This window comes from Tenrec ecaudatus, chromosome 13, assembly GCF_050624435.1.
Source record: "Tenrec ecaudatus isolate mTenEca1 chromosome 13, mTenEca1.hap1, whole genome shotgun sequence".
In the NCBI taxonomy this organism is placed as follows: Eukaryota; Metazoa; Chordata; class Mammalia; order Afrosoricida; family Tenrecidae; genus Tenrec; species Tenrec ecaudatus.
Window position 1 is genome coordinate 91,750,133 of NC_134542.1, and position 17,261 is coordinate 91,767,393.

A 17,261-nucleotide genomic window follows, 5' to 3' on the forward strand; every position below is an offset into this window, starting at 1 on the left:
GAGCTGATTCCAGGAACCCAAGTGGAAGGCAAGTTTTGAGAATGACGAGGGCAACGAATGTATAAGGGTGCTTTACTCAATTGATGTATGCATGGATTGTGATAAGAGTTGTATGAGCCCCAATAAAATGATTTATTAAATTTTAAAAAAAGAAAAGGAAAAAGAAGGGCTGAAGGTATGAAAAGGAAAAAAAAGCAGCATCTTAGAATGCATAGTGAAGGAATGGTTCTGCTCCATCTCTCAAAGCTGCATTCGATGGCAGCGCTACCAGGCATTTCCTTATCACTTATTGGAAGAGCTCTCTTTGCAGGACTGAGGAGCCTGGGGACCACTCCGAGGAAGCTAGATGGGCTATGTGTTGTGGTCTCCCTGGCTGAAGGAACCGACAGGGAGCATCTGGGACACACAATCCCACAGAATTCCTTCTTTGCTCACTTTCAGGTTGGCTTTTCATTTTTTAATATAAGCCATAAAATAACCACTCACAATTCCGGCTCTTGTGGCATAGTGGTTACAGATCGGGCTGCTAATGGCAAAATTAGCGGTTTGAAACCGCCAGTCCCCACCAAGGGAGAAAGATGGGGCTTCCGACACCCACAAAGAGTTACAGTCTGGAAACTCAAAGCAACAGTTCTACTCTATCCTATAGGGTCACTAGGAGTCAGTATTGACTCAATGGCAATGAGTGTGGGGGGGAGTTGTTTTTTTTTGGGTTTTTTTCCGGATCAACTGTTGTCGAGTCGTTTATTGAGAGGGAATGTCCATTTTAATCTTCCTGGGCTGGTTTTTAAATTTTTTTCTTTTTCTTAGTGCTGTTGCTCTTGCTGCTAGCAGCCGCCTCCTCGGGTCCACTGCTGGCGGGCTCCCCCTTCGCAGGGAGCTGCTTCTTTTTCTTTGGGATGCTCCCGCCATTTGCTGCCTCCTGAGGGTCACGTGCAGGCTCCTTTCTGGGGAGAGGTTTCAGTTTCTTCCTCTTGGGGAGAGGCGTCCCTTCTGGGTCACTGCTGACCAGCTCCTCCTTCGATCTCTTCTTCTTGGGTTTGGGGAGAGCAGAGGGAGCTGGGTCTTCAAATCCATTTTCCTGCGGAGCCTCCTGGGCCCTCTGCTTTTTCTTCTTTTTGGGCCTTTCCCCGTTGGTCTCCTGCTCAGGGACCTCACACTCCTCAGGAGCACTGCTGTTGTCCTGAGACGCAAGGGCAAGGGCAGCCAGTCGCTTCTTTTCCTTTTTCAAGCGTTTCTTCTCCCGCTTCTCCAGCTTTCTAGTCATCTCCTCAGCGGCCTCCTCCGCCTGCACCATTGCCTCCTTCATCACGGCCAGGTTCTTCCGGGGGACCTCCCCGGTCTCGTAGAAGGAGAGTCGCTCCTCGACTTGCTCGCGAAGCTTTTCCCCAAATACACTCGTGGGCACCTCAGAGAAGCAGTCGATCCGCGAGGCGATGCTGCACTTGTTGGCCAGGTATCGGGAGATGCGGTCTTTGTTCTTGGCAGCTGCGCGGCCAATGAAGGTGGAGTGGAAAATGAGTCCGTATTTAGGGGTGTTTCCCCTAGTCTTCAGGGCTCTGAACAGGGCCTTTTCAGCCCCAAGGATCTGCACGGTGGATGCTGGATACTTGGCCAGGTTGGTGAGGCTGCCAGCATGCGCTATGAGACGAGCCCCTACCGCTTCCCCAATTAAGGCAGATAAGCTGGGGGCTACTTGGCTCATCTTGGAACGCAGGTAAGTGTGTAAGCTCTGGCGGTATTCTGACAGAGACACCACTCGGCTGGAGAAGGTCTCAATGTTTATCAAGTCGATGGCAGAGATGTCCATGCCCATGGAGGACCGTGAGGCGTCTAGGATAGCCTTTGCCTTGGCCCCATCCATCGTCAGCTCCTCAAGCTCCTCCAGCTTTTCTTCGTTCAGCTCTTTGCGGTTGCCAATGAACTGGGCCAGGCGGCATTGTCGTTGACAATCTTCACCAGCTCCGGAAAGTGGTAGCCGTACCACTCCCTGACACGCATGGAGAATGTGTTGATGTCTTTATCCAGCTGGTCCAGGAGGCTAATGGACTGGATGATCATATTATCCACTCGGTTCACGTTAAACTTCACTTTGGCTCGGGAGTAACTGTGTCCCAGGCCCAGTTGGGCTTTGGAAGCAGACAGGTCAGTCAGACCCTTCACCAGATTATGGAAATGCAGGCGAATCCCTCGGAGGATCTCGGCTATCACCCCTCCAGTCTGGCAACTGTACTCTAACTCCTCCTGTATGGCAGCACCAATCTTGGGGTCCCCAACTCCCAAGAGTACTTTCTTCTTTTTGGACGGCAAGTGTGTCTACAAGAGCAGGCGGCGATCCTCATGGACAACACCTTCAGACACTGCATTGGCATTTTCCAAGGCCACTTGGGAAGAGGCAAAGGGAGAAAAGGCCACTAATCGAACGATGTTGTGGAATTTGCCCAGACTGAGCACACACTCCTCCACTTGCGGCAGCAGCAGGCTGATCTCCTCCACCTCCTTCAGCGCCAGCAGCGCGTAGCCGACCACGTGCTCGAAGAGCACGTGCAGCAGCACCATGGCGCTTGTCCGGAGCCCGGTTCCCAATGCTTGTTTTGTTTTTATGTAAGGCATCAAGGAGCCCTAGTAGTGTGGCAAGTTATGAATTGGGCTGCTAACCACAGGGTCAGCGGTTCAGAACTACCAGCTGACCCTTAGGAAAAAGACGAGGCTTTTTAGTCCCGTGAAGAGTCAGGGTCTCAGAAACACTCAGGGGCAGTTCTATGCTGTCCTTAGTGTTTTCTAGGAGTAGAAAACAACTCAATGACAGTGGCTGAATGAGTGTGTCAGTGAGTGACTCCATGACATAGCGAATGACTGATGTGGGACACGTGGGTTCCATTCCTAAACAATGACTCTCCTGCCTAGTGACCATCCGTCTGTCTGTGGAAGCATGTATACTGCTATGATGCCGAACAGGTGTCCGCAGAGCTTCGGACCAGGGCAGACTATGCTTATTTCTAGTTCTACTTCCAAAAGTCAACCAATATAAACCATGTCACAACAAGGGCTGTGGAGTGATACATTCTGAGGTGCATGGCGTCTCCAGGAGTCATTGGCTGACTCGGTGGCAGTTGGAGTCAAGGTTTCTCAAACATGGTCTTTACACGTAGCTGACTTGGTGGCAGCTGGAGTCAATGTTCCTCAAACATGGCCTTTACACGTAATCTCAAACGTAGGGATGACTCCAAGACAGCTGTCAAATATTCTTGAGCAGCTGTTCACATCTTAGCTTTAATTAGTTATAATTGAAATTTAAGAAACAATTCGACTCTGGGTGCTATTTACTGTTTCCCATGATGACTGTCTTTACGCTCCTCAAAAAAGATGTGACCTGATAGAGAGATTTAAGTCTAAAACCTTCTTAGAGTGCCATCTTTGGAGGGTGAAGGTAGGGTAATTTGAGAAAACATCATTTTGCAATTCCAGGACACTAACTTCTGAAATTATCAAATGAAATTGCCAAAATTTGGTTAAGTAGTCTTGTGGTTTTCATGAGAGAACTGAGGCTTCCTGAGGTCATAAAGGTTTCCAGCAGTGGTTCTCAACCTGTGGGTCACAACCCCTTTGGGGGTCAAACAACCCTTTCACAGGGGTCAGCCAATTTACAACGGTAGCAAAATCACAGTTATTAATTAGCAATGAAAATAATGTTATGGTTGGGGGGGTCACCATAGCATGAGGAACTGTATTAACGGGTCCGGGCACAAGGAAAGTTGAGCCTATTGGTTTACAGTCAGTAGGATCCCTATGAAGCAAAACTGGCTGGCAGTGAGATTTTGAGTCAGTTTTTCATTTTATAATAAGAAGCTTATTAATTTTTTTAAAGGAGGTGTGTTAGGCCAAGTTGACTAGAGAAACAAGTCCAGGGACATTCATGTATGTGTAAGAAAGAGCTTTATATCAAGAAGTAATTCTATATCAAGCAAACATTCCAGCCCAGTCCAGATCAAGTCTTTAAGTCTGATACTACTCAATAAGTCAGATACAAGTCCATAAATCCCTTTTCAGACTCACGCAGCCACAATGAGGCAGAACTCAGGAAGGTCCCAGGCTGGTGGATGCAAAGTCTTGTAGATCCAATGGTGGTGGATGCATCTCCAGGGCTCAGTCCGACATCAGCATGGCTCAAAGTGGCTCATCAATAGGAAGGTGAAGCAGAGAGAGAGAGTGGCCCACCTCCAGGCTTGGCTGCCCTCCAATCAAGCTGTGGCCTGATTGACAGGCTAACCTCCATCCACATGTTCCTACGAGAGACATGCTGGCACAAAAAAAAACTATCCTAGCCCATCCCTGCACTCTTACACCTTCAAGCTGACATGAGATTATGTAACTAGCACAGGAGGGTTGCGGTTTTAACGAATAAATATGTATAGTTTTAATCGTGCCAAGAGAAGACATAAAACAGAAAAACACGTGTGTGAGTGTGGAGTATGTTAAGTACACCCAGAGCACAAAAAAGGCGGGGCCAAAGACCAAGGCTGAGCATTTCTGTGTGACATCTCCTGCTTCCCACTAGGCAACCTTCAGCCTCTCACTCTTTCCCATCTCATATCCCAGGCTGCTTCTCCTAATCTGTGATTCAAACAGTCAATGAACGGATATTCACTAAAGGCCTGGTATAAGACCCCTTATTAAATCTGTGTGGTGCACAGTCACAGAAAAAGCAAAGTGCTTGCCCTCCGGCCTTTCCTTACCCATGCCTACCCAGTACCTGGCTCGGGCTGTTAGTGCTTAACCAACAGGAGTAAATTGTCTACAGCAATGGATCTTGACCCCACTGTGTGTCAGACTCACCCGAGGAGCTTTTACTGAATACCAGTGCTCAGCGCCGCCCCAAAAGAGATGAGCATTTAGTGTGTCTTGGGTGAACACTAGAGCACTGCTAGTTTTTAAATACTCCCAGGAGGTTCTCACATGTAGCCAGTGTTGGGTATAAGGTAGATGTGCGAAGAACAAGCCTGGATGTGAGGAAAACCGTTAGTTATTCCAATAGTACCGAACCCAAACTCACTGCCATCGAGTCGATTCCAACTCACAGCGACCCCGTAGAACACGGTAGAACCGCCCCTGTGGGTTTCCGAAACTATGGAATTAGAACTCCCCGTCTTTCTCCCTTACAAGCCCCTGTGCAATTCTCACAACAATACAGGGGTGACAATTTCACAACTCTTACTGCTTTCCCCCTCTCTAGCCCCACCCTAATAGCGGCTGTGGAATGATCCTGACTCAAGGTAACCCCAACTGTGTCACAGAACTGTGCTCCATAGGGTTTTCAATGGCTTGGGGGGGTTGTTTTGTGGGGGGAGTTTTGGGGAGGAGTAGATTGCCAGGCCTTGCTTCTGAGGAACATCAGGGTGGGCTATAACTTGTTCAACACTAGAATTAAATCATTATGACCCATCACATTAATGAGCTAAGGAAGAAAAATGGCCTGATGATACTAATTGATGCAGAAAAATACATTTCACGAAACTCAGCAAACATTCACTGCCATCGAGTCAGTGCCGACTCGTAGCGACTCTGTAGTACAAACCAGCACAGAACCGGCCTGGGAATTCCCAAGATTGTAACTGTTTACAGGAGTGAAAAGCCCCATCTTTCTCTTTCATTATTAAGAACTCTCCAAAAGAGGAGTTCAAGTCGGGGAGGGGGTGTGGGGGGGGGGTGTTACCCTTGCTAATGGGCATCGACAAATAAACAAGTACCCCCTGGGGAAAAATACCTACAGAAAATATGACATTATAAAACTCACACTCACTGCCAGCAAGCCAGTTCCGACTCACAGCAGGACTAGTTGCCCCAGTGGGTTTCTGAGACGGTAAATCTTTACGGGTCTAGAAAGCCGCGTCTTTCTCCCTTGGGACGGCTAGTGGATTCAAACTGCTGCCTGTGCGGGTAGCAGCCCAATGTATAACCCAGTATGCCATCGGGTCTTCTAGATAATATCACACTTAATGGGAAATGGCTCTAGGCAGTCCCCTAAGATTGGGAACAAGAGGAGAATGGACCCTCTTCATCATCCATATTCAACTCAGCTGGAAGCTCTACTCAGTGTACCAGGGCAAAATAAGAATAAGGAACAATAATGAGGAATGAATGAATAATATGTGGCAAATAAAATGATACCTAATTGCAAATGACACATTTGTTTATATAAATAATAAAAATAACCAAAGAATCTATTTTAAAAACGTAAAGAACTAATAAGTACGGTCATAGGCTACAAGACAAAAATTCGAAGCTCAGACATTATTGAGAAGGCGAACTGCAAAGGAAAACATAAATAAAATAGAGTGCGACTCAGTGGTTTGCACTTGCGCGCTGGCGGCCGCTCAGGGAGTGGTCCGGGGCGGGCCACCAGACCCAAAACTAAGTTGGGGGCGCCCCCAGGGGCTCATGGAGCTCCCTCGCCGGGCCTCTGCGGCAGCGTGATGGAGAGAGAGGGATCCTCTGTGCTTCAGATCTGGTCACTATGGTCCGAGAACGAAAAGACATATTGTCCCACATTGTGCACAGCTCAAAGAAGGGGCAGTAGTCATGAGTGCCGAGTGTGCGGGGTCGCAGAAGTGGGTCTCCCTGCATATGCAATGCACATTTCTGGGCAGTTGCACAAAGATAATGTGGATGCTCAGGAAAGAGAAGACGATGGAAAGGGAGAGGAAGAGGAAGATTACTTCGACAAGGAACTGGTCCAATTAATAAAGCAAAGAAAAAAAACAAATACAGCTTCCTCCCCTCAACTACCATGATCCGAATTCCACCTTGCAGGGCTGGATAGAGCAGAGGCTGTACACTGGTGCATATGGGGGCTGGAGGCACAGAGAATTCAGGGTGGATGATACCTTCAGGACCAGGGGTGTGAGGGGCAAGGCTGGGAGAGGGGAGGGTGAGTGGGTTGGAAAGGGGGAACTGATTACAAGGATCCACATGTGACCTCCTCTCTGGGAGAGGGACGGCAGAGAAGGGGGGAGGGGAGGGAGACTCAGGATAGGGTAAGATATGACAAAATAACAATGTATAAATTACCAAGGGCTCATGAGGGAGGGGGCAGCGGGGAGGGAGGGGGAAAAAAAGAGGACCTGATGCAAAGGGCTTAAGTGGAGAGCAAATGCTTTGAGAATGATTGGGGCAGGGAATGTGCGGATGTGCTTTATACAATTGATGTATGTATATGTATGGATTGTGATAAGAGTTGTATGAGTCCCTAATAGAATGTAAAAAAAGAAAAGGAAAAAAAAGAATGTAAAATAAATCAAACCTCGAAGCCAATTTATGTGTCTATCTAAAATATACTAATGTATCTAATACATAGAAGCTAATTTCAATAGTTTCTAATGAAAACCAATTCATTTATTGTCACACTTGGCATGTAGTTATATGATCATAGATCTAAATTTACAAAAATTTATTTGTAGAGTTTAGAATATTAAAAATGTTTTAAAACACACACACACAAAAAGAAATACAGCAAGACGAAGCTTCCAGGAAGAGCCAAGAAAAACACCCTGAAGATAGACGACCCCCAAGGAGACGGGAAGACCGATTCCCATACCAAGAACGAGAGAGTCCCAGTCAGCCAGCGTGGCACCATGGGGCACCGCCCCCGAGGGATCGGAAATGGGATAAAGATGGCTTTAATAATCCTAGAAAAAATCACTTTCCATATTCTTTGAGAATGGTGGTGGACAAAGAGGATGTTCCGGGTGGCATAAGGGTGTTGGAGGAGGCACCTCAGCGTGGTTTCACAATCATGGAATTCAGGAGGCGGTTGGCATTCAAGTAGTGGGACAGTCGATTGGCATCATAACGGTACAGGAAGGAATTCCCGTCGGCATTCTGAAGGGGCAGGTGGCTTTTCCAGTTGGCTGATGAGTAGCGGTAACGGAAACTGGAAATCCAGTGCACGTGGTACAAATAGTTGGAATCACAATGGCTCCGGAGACAAATTTCAACCAGGCAGAAACAGAAATCCTAACTGTCCAATGGAAGACATGCCGACAGTACGGAACAAGAAATCTAATAAATCAAACAAATACAACCAAGAGAGAAATAACTGTCCACGGCCAGAAAATGGCAACGTTGGTACAGTTGCCACATATCCTTCTCCTGAAGGATCTGCAAATGATCATTTTTCTTCAGAAGCTTTATTTTACTTCAATTTGGAGCCTCTGGAAAGTCCAGCCCTAAACAAGCAGATAGCATGGCTCCCAGGACTGGTGGAAAGCATGGCAGTGGAGTGCAGGAACAGACCCGTCGCTGGACCTTACCCTTCCCAGGAGACTGTGGGTGCGCAGTCGCGGCTGAAAGGCCACACTGGCAGTAAGGCAGAGAAGGCGAACAAGCGACAACTGCAGGAGCGCGAGAGCCCCAAACTGATGGAGCAAGTGATTGTCCCCTGCTGAAAACACAAACTGAGACACAGACGCAATCTTTTCATCACAAAGCCTCTTCCGACTGCACAACTTCTTATGAGGTGACCCGAGATTGCCCCATCACAGAAAAATCAGTAAGATGCCACCATTGAGATCTGTACACCATCCACTTCCAGGCATGAAATCAGTTCCTCACAAACAAGAACCAAAGGATCCCTCAAAATGCACCCAGACTAATTTTCTGCTTCCCGAAGAGCACGCAAAGCCCTTGAACAAGCCCGGGTTAGAAGACCAGCATCGTTCATACATGTCCAAACTGCACTGTGCATTCAAAGGGCGTAAGAGTGTACTTGGTGCGCAAAGGCAGAGTGGTGAACGTGTAAGCGATCCATTACAAAACGCCACAGTGTCGTGAGTCCGTGCAAAAACCACCACTTACTGCTTCTAAAAGCACCAGACGCTGTACAAAGACGAGTTGAAATGTAGAGGAGTCTGAAAAAGGATCTTTGAAGATTGAGTTTCAGGCCCGCACCTTAGAAGATGAAAGTGATGGAGTGAATTCCAACACTGAAAAGCCCGAAACCAAAGTCGGAACCCTGGGCTCTGCCACTCCGGAAGTTTCATCCTGCAGCATGCATCCTGCTGATGAGAAAGAGGGGGCTGCCAGACCCTGAAAACCTCCAGAAAATTATCTAGCTCCCCATGTCATTCCACAGTTCCCAAGAAAGAATCTGAGTTACAAATGGCACCTGCAGGCTGTCCCCACCCCAGCTTACTGCTTGACCTAAAGACCTCTCTGGAGGATGGATGCAGAGGTTGAGGGCCCTGCTAGGTGTCATGTCTCTTATGAACCCGAAGGCTTTGAAGGCACCAGCTTGGATGCAGAGCTTCAAAAAAGTGATATCGGGCAGCCTTCCGGCCCTCTCCTGCCCGAACTCAGTAAACTGGGCTTTCCCGCCTCTCTCCAGCGAGATCGAACCCGGCACCTCAGTTTGAAGAGTAAGACTGGAGTACACCTTCCGGAGCCAAAACTCAACAGTGCTCCCCGCATTCGCAACATCAGCAAGATGGAGAAGGAATCTGGCCTCAAGCCCACCCTCAGGCAGATCCTGAATGCATCCCGGAGAAATGTCAACTGGGAACAGGTCATTCAACGAGTAACCAAGAAACAGCAAGAACTGGGCAAAGGCTTACCCAGGTTTGGCAGGAAATGGTGCCCTTGGTGCAGAATGAGCAGGAGGCCTTGGATCTGGATGGGGAGCCTGACCTGTCCAATCTAGAAGGGTTCCAGTGGGAAGGTATCTCCATCCCCTCGCCACCGGGGTTGACAAGGAAACGGAGCCTGTCAGAAAGCAGCGTGACCATGGACAGGGCCCCTGCGTACAGCTTCTTCAGCGAGGACCATGCAGGCAGAGAAAACGAGCCCCCACAGATGGTTTTTAGCTAGTACCTCACTGAGGGCTACCCAGGGTCAGAAAGCGACCCAGGCCTTGAAACAGGAAACAACCCTCTGGCTGCTTCCCTAGGAAGAGGTGAAATGACCGAAGACGTGACTACCCGAAGGCGTCAGAGTGCACAATTACCCTCTCACTATACAATAGTACCGTTGATGCCTTTGGGAAAAGGCCTAAGCAGCCGGAGAGTGCTGCACCCCCTTCAGAACATCAGAATGCCCAAGAGAGCAACAGAGAAGGCAACTCAGCAAATGCTTCTTTAGGTCTTGCAAACTCCAGTTTGGCGGACGCAGCCACAGACAGCAGCTGCACGTCGGACACTGAACAAAACAACGGCCAGAGAATCAGAAGGAAGCGCAGAGCCACAGGAGATGGATCATCTCCTGAACTCCCAAGTCCTGAGAGAAAAAAAGAAGCGAAGAAAAATGAAAGGGAAGAAAGGACGTTCTCGGGTTGACCAGCTGTGGAATATTTCTCTGAGGGAGGAAGGACTGAGCAAATCTTTGCAGTCCATGGATAACGATGGTTTGCAAGCTCGGGCAGCCCTGCAGACAGCGTATGTCAAAGTCCAGCGGCTCCTGATGCTCAAACAACAGGTAAATATGGTGATGAGAGGCCTGAGGACCCACAGAATACAAAGCCTACAGGGATTGCAAGAAGCGTACGACCCTTCTGAGCATCCCGATCAGGTTCCCTGTAGCCTTTCCCGAGAACAAAGGAACAGTAGATCGCAAACATCTGCTGATGCCACACTGCTGCCGACGCCCCTTTTCTCAGTGTTCCTGGGCCCTCCACCATCGTCCCATGTGTCTCCATCATCCACACCTGCTTGCCAAGCCCCTGGCAGTATCCCTGCTCCGGACTCATCAGTTCAGATTAAGCAAGAGGCCATGTCTCCTGAACGTGAAGAGAGTGTGAGGGCTGTGTCACCGGGGTCTGCTGGCAGTGTGCCCAAGAAATGACCTCAAACTAATAGCATGTGCGCTTTTTTCTCTGATGGTGCTACTAGGGCAATTTGTATACATGATGTACATGTGAAATAAATAAAACTCAGTTTAAAAAATACAAAACTCAGGTGTGTGTTTATGTATGAGCAATTTGTATGTAGACAACAAAGTTTAAAATATAGCATCATTTATAGTTACTTAAAAATTAAATGTGCAAGGTTTAATCTAACAAAACACTGGTTTGTTGAAAGAGTCATGGGCTGAAAACTACAACATGCTAATAGAAATCAGAGAAGATTGAATTGGAGTCACATTGTGCTCCTGCGATGGAGACTCAATAGACTCAACTTCCTCCAAATTGACACACAGATGTTAGCGCAAGTTCTATTAAATAGCTCAGCAATGGTTTTTGTAGCTATAGACAAGAGTATTGTAAGATTTATATGGAAATGCAAAGAAACTACAATAGCTAAATCAATTTTGAAAAAGAAGAATAAAATGGGAGGAATCAGCCCATCCAATTTAAAACTTACTCTGTAGCTCCAGTAATCAAGACTGCATGGTATTGTCAGAAGGATAGACCAATAGCTCAATGGACCAGAATAGGAAAAGACACAGATCCACACAATGGGCCCAAAAGGATTTTTACAAAGGCACAAAAACAATTCAGTGGTGGAAAGACAGCCTTTTCAATAAACGGTATTGGAATAATTGGGTATTCTAAGGAAAAAAAAAATTAAAGGAAACCAGAGCTTCAACCGTAGCCTCACACACTACAAAAATTAACTAAAAATAGATAACTGACTTAAATTTAAAACATAAATCCATAAAACTTCTAGGGGAAAAAAAGTAAGAAAATCTCCATGAGCTAGAACCAGGCAAAAAAATCATATGACTTGACACTAAAAGCAGGATCTATAAAAAGAAAAATGAATAAAATGGACATTACGAAAGACAAAAAAACAACACTGTTAGTGGGGTTTTTAAAACACACTGAAGAGTAGGGGGAAATATATGCAAATCACACATCTGACAAAGGACTAAAGTAAAGAACTATGTGAACAACCCACTGCTGTTAAGTCGACTCTGACCTACTGTGTCCCTATAGAAGAGAGTAGGATTTCCCCTGTGCTAGTTACATAACTTTGTGTCAACTTGAAGCGTAGGGGTGGAGTCTAGCCTGTCAATCAGGTCACTGCTTGATGATGCCTCCTTGTGGGCATAACCTCCTCATACGGGGGATCCTGGGAACCTCGCCCCTCTCTGTACCTTCACCTACCTGTTGAAGAGCCACGCTGAGACCTGTGTGATCCCTGTGGTGCTTCCACTGCCATTGGATCCACAAGATTGTTCACCCACTGGTCTGTGATCTTCCTGCATTTTGTATCATAAAGAGGGGCTTAGGAACTGGAATCAGACATATAGATTTGAGTTGGACTGGGCTGGGATATTTTCCTGATATACAATTACTTCTTGACATACCACGCTTTCTTACATATATATGAGTGTCACTGGATTGGTTTCTCTGGTAAACCAATCCTAAGACTTACAGTATCTTGGGGGTGGGGTGTGAGAGAAACAAATCATGAAGACAAAGAGTGGATGCTTGTCGGATCTCTGCCTTATTTTGTCTCTTTTGGCTATTCAGATTGGCCCACTATTTACTCCATTGTTTTCTGGAAAGAATATGGGAAGTTAAAGTTTTGATTCTTTTCTTTGGTTGTTGTCTTTGGTTATTTCTGTCTGAAATGGTGAAAATGAATGTGATAGTGTAAACTTTGAGCTCAAGGGGGTAAAATCACCCCTTGAACATCTTCTCTGAGACCATGCTGCTTAGTCAAAATGGCTGACAGGTCAAAATAGCTGACAGGAGGTCAAAATGGCTGACAGAAGGTCAAAATGGCTGACAGAAGGCCTGGCCAAAAGCTTGATGCAGCCAGAGGCCTAAGGCCATGTTGCATATGGATGGGACAGTTTGGATAAGGATTGAATTGGACTGTTTTAAAAATTGAATTTAAGTTCTGGCTGTACTAGGATTATATTGATTTTTTTCTAACTATTATGATTGATGTATGTGTGATAGAAATGATTATTGGGAAGTATAAAAATAGAGCGTTTGTAAGCCCACTGCCTTCCAGCATTAAATTAGATCTTTAAATGGGTGTGGGAGTTGCCTGCAAAGAAGGCTCTGAAAAGATAAGCCCCACCCAGTGCCTTGACAGCTCAGGATGTTTACATTAGAAAAGACTTGGTGAAAGAACTGTTGACAGACTGAAGAAAGAAAAAGAAGCCATTTTTGTCCTTTTGAATTTTGAACTGGAGGTTTGCGCCTGAAGTTGGAAAAATCTGGAGCCATGAAGATATTCTCCTCTCTAGGACTGAATATTAAAAGAGGCAGTCTATGGCTTGCTAAGTGACCACCTGGATCCCCTTGTTCAGTGGAAGTGGGAGAAAAGCAGCAAGGGGCAAGGGTTGTTGAGAATTTGTGACGGGTCCCAAGATCAAAAGACAACATCCACAAAATTTTTTATCCACCAGCCTGTGATCTTCCTGCATTTTGGCTCGTTGTATGTAACTGTGTGAATCTGAAGAGGGATTTGTGGACTTCAGTTGGATTGTACTGGGCTATTGTCCTGATATACAATTACTTCTTGATATAAAGCTCTTACTTACACATAAATGAGTGTCACTGGATTTGTTTCTCTAGTCAAACCCAGCCTAGATACCCCCAACAGTGTACAAGGCTGGAAATCTTTTATGGAAGCAGACTGCCACGTCTTTCTCCTGTGCAATGACTAGTAGGTTTAAACCTATAGCCTATTGGTTGGCAGCTGGATGCTATATGTTCACTGTATCGCCAGGCTCCCCATTACATACTGACCTCTCAAATCTCAAAAGAAATGACAATTCAGTGAAAATAGAGGCAAAAGATAATCCACTAAAGAGACTGTACACAGATAGTAAAGCTTGAGCACTGTTTCAATATCATTAGCTATTAGAGAGATGCGGACTAACTCATGAAGAGACCTCTATACACATATTAGAATGGCTAAAAAATTTTAATGAATGACAATACCAAATATTGGCAAAAATATAGAGAAACTGATCAATGATACAAAGCTGCTGGGAGTATAAAATGTTATAAGCCAACCACAGGAACTGGTTGAGAACATCTTAAAAAACCAAATATGCAATTACTGTATGAGTCATCAACTGTACTCTCGAGCATACTTCCCGGAAAAATTATTTTCTGTTCACACAAAAGCATGCACATGAATGTTTACAGCAACTGTATGTGTAATAGCTAAGCACTAGAATGCTCTTCAATGGACAAATAAAATACTGAGGTGTATCCACACCTCATGAAATACTAATCGGCAATCAAAAGGAGCAATTAGACAAAACACACACAATAAGGTGATTAATTCTCAAGAGAAATAGCTAAATAATACATTTTTAGAGGCAATTCCAAAAGGTTACATAATGGTATCATTCCATTTATCTAACATTCTTGAAATACAAAATTCTAGAAATAGGTAACAGACTCATGGTCCCTAAGTTTAAGGAGGGGATCCTAGTGGCACAGAAGTCCAGCACTCCGTTGCAATCCTCAAGGTCAGCGATTCAAACCGACCGGCCCCTGGTGGAGAAAAGACGTGGGGATTTTCTCTTGTGAAGGCTAGGGAACCCTATGCGGCAGCTCTACATCGTTAGAGGGCCTCGGTGGGCCGAAACAGACTTGACAGCACACAAGAACAACAAGAGAGTAGGTGGCTATCGAAGGGCGACACGAAGGACTTCAAGCTCATTGCCATCTTGTTGATGCCGACTCGTAGCTCCTCTGGAGGACTGAGGAGAACTGCCCCATGGGTAAGTCCTTACCAGAGTAGAAAGCCTCACACTACTCTGACAAAGCAGCTGGAGGTTTCGAACTGCTGACCTTCATGGAACTGCTATGCCTCCAAGGTTTCTCACTGCCATTGAGTCAAGGCTAACTCATAGTGACCCTCTGTGGAGTTGTGAGACTGTCATGTTCACAGGAGTAGAAAGCCCAGTCTAATTCCCGAGCAGCTGCTGGTGGATCCTAACTGCCAACCATGTGGCTTGCAGCTCACTGTGTAACCGGTATGCCACCAGGGTGCCTCCACCAAGGCTTAGCGTCATCAAAACCTTCTGTTATTTTGATTGTCCACGTTAATATCCTGGTCGAAATACTGTGCCTTGGTCTTTTAAAATGTGGCCATGGAGAGAAAATGAGCAAGAGGTACGAGGATCTCACTGTACTATTTCTTATAATCACATAAGAATTTACAATGATCTCAACCGCCAAAATGTTAGAAAGTTGAATCAAACAGTAACATACCTTTGATATGGATGTGATAACAGCAGCACAACTGATAAGAATAGGAAAATCTAATCGATTCCCCAAAAGGCGGAATTTATTTAGTACACACACTTCACACAAAGAGTAAAAAAAAGTAGATGATGCAAAACAAGTACAAAATAACATTGCAGAAATAAATTTCAGTGTATCAGTAATTCACAAGCTACAAACATATTAAACTCACTTATTAAAATATAATATATTGGAGGAATTTACAAAGATGATTCCTTTATGGATGGTTTTCAAGGGACATTTTTAGAATGGGAGATATAAATTATATAAATAACAAAGGAAATGAAAAAACAGAAACTAAAAAAATAATGGGGAGCAATATTAATATCAGAGACAAAGAAGAACACTTAATACTTACAAAGGAAACAATGTACCAAACTAAGAACACCGAGCTGTGACACGTCAGTGGTTCAAACCCACCAGCTGTCCCTCAGGAGAAAGAGGAGTCTGTCTGCATTCATACAGATTGACAGGCTTGGAAACCTAAGGAGCAGTTCTACTCTGTCCTGTATGCTTGCTATGAGTCAGGATCACCTTAATAGCTGTTTTGTTTTTGAAGTGGGTCCTAAGAACAGTCTTGAAAACCCACAAAGACGGTTCTGCCCTGTCCTGTGGGGTCGCTGTGAGTAGGCATCAACTCAAAGGCAATCAGTGGTCGTGAGAATGTGGCCCACACAGCTATGGAGGGCATCCATCGGGACAAGCCCAGTCAGAGGTGCACGTTCTCCCGAGGAAGCCATCTGAAGGAAGATGCAGATGCAACCAGCAGGACGAGAGATGATGTGAACCGCTTCCGTGGCAGGATTAGTCCGAAAATAGTATGAGACCCTAGTCTTGGCCAAGAGAAGGCACATTCTTTTTCCTTTTTTTTTTTTTTACGCACACAAAAATGTTTCCAAAATGAACCATGCAGTAGGTTTCCAAAGAAATCTCAACAAAGAAGCAGGGTCATGTGGGCAGTGTTCCTCGACTACAAGCCAGGAAAATGCCAGGTTGTCTCTCTTTCTTTCTTGATTCAACCTCATTCATACAGAGAAAAGTAAATTAAACCCTAATTAAATGATGTCTTTCACGTTTCAGATCAGAACGACAAAAAGTAATTGATGGTGCAGTGTGTTGGTAATGACATAGACAGCATGTATCCATGCGATGGGCAATCTCTACCCAAGGCTAAATCTACACACTTCTCCTTTAGTCTCCAATCCCTTTCAAGAAATTGCTTCCTACAAAAGCTACACAGGTGAAAGAGTTAAAGGAGGAATGCACCAGATTTTTCATCCCAGTATTGACTGTTATAGCTAAGGTACAAAAACCTTACAATTCATCAATGTGTGAATAATTAAATTGTGGTATTTCATAAGACTGAATATTAACGAGAGATGCAACTTCATGTGCACTGATATGGAAGTGCTCCAAGATCTGCAAGATGCAGCACAATGTGTTGTAGGTACAATATTAATGTTTCATGAAAGGGGGTGGGGTGCATATTTACATTCTAGAAACAGACTACTGTATATCCTCGAGTACAAGCTGACCTGAATATCAGCTGAGGCACCTAATTTTACCACAAAAACTGCATGAAAAAAATTTTAATGGACTGAAAAACTCGGTTTATACATGAGTATATATGGTAAATAACTTAAGAAAGACTCTGCTAACAGAAGTTGCTTTGGGGAAGTCTTGGGAGATAGGGGAGCCATACTTTTACTAAACAGCTTTTTAAAAATATATATTTGCCTTTCAACCATGCATTTGTATTTCAACCACTACAAATTCAAATAATAAGTAGAACTCCACTAGTCATTTTATTTATTCATTTAAAAGACAGCAGCTAAATAAAATCAAGTCTTTAGTGGTGTGCCTATTAAATGGCAGAGACTCCAAATTCCACTGCGCATTCCCTTGAAATTCCTTTATGGATGAACTGTCAGGGCTGACGTGTCAGAGCAGATAAACGGCACACACGTTCAACAAGGTGTTCATGAAGTTCATTACCTGACTGGTCCACGGAAAGGCGCTCTGTCAAGATCTGAAGGGCAGAACAAACAAA

General features: G+C 45.2%; 3 pseudogenes; 2 read left to right on the forward strand and 1 right to left on the reverse strand.

The window, feature by feature from the left end:
• Nucleotides 1-766: 766 nt before the first annotated feature.
• On the reverse strand, nt 767-2,579 carry LOC142424532 (nucleolar protein 56 pseudogene; annotated as a pseudogene).
• A 5,688-nt stretch (nt 2,580-8,267) lies between these two features.
• Nucleotides 8,268-9,604, forward strand: LOC142424028 (zinc finger protein 106-like; annotated as a pseudogene).
• A 20-nt stretch (nt 9,605-9,624) lies between these two features.
• LOC142424029 (zinc finger protein 106-like) lies at nt 9,625-10,830 on the forward strand (annotated as a pseudogene).
• Nucleotides 10,831-17,261: the final 6,431 nt, after the last annotated feature.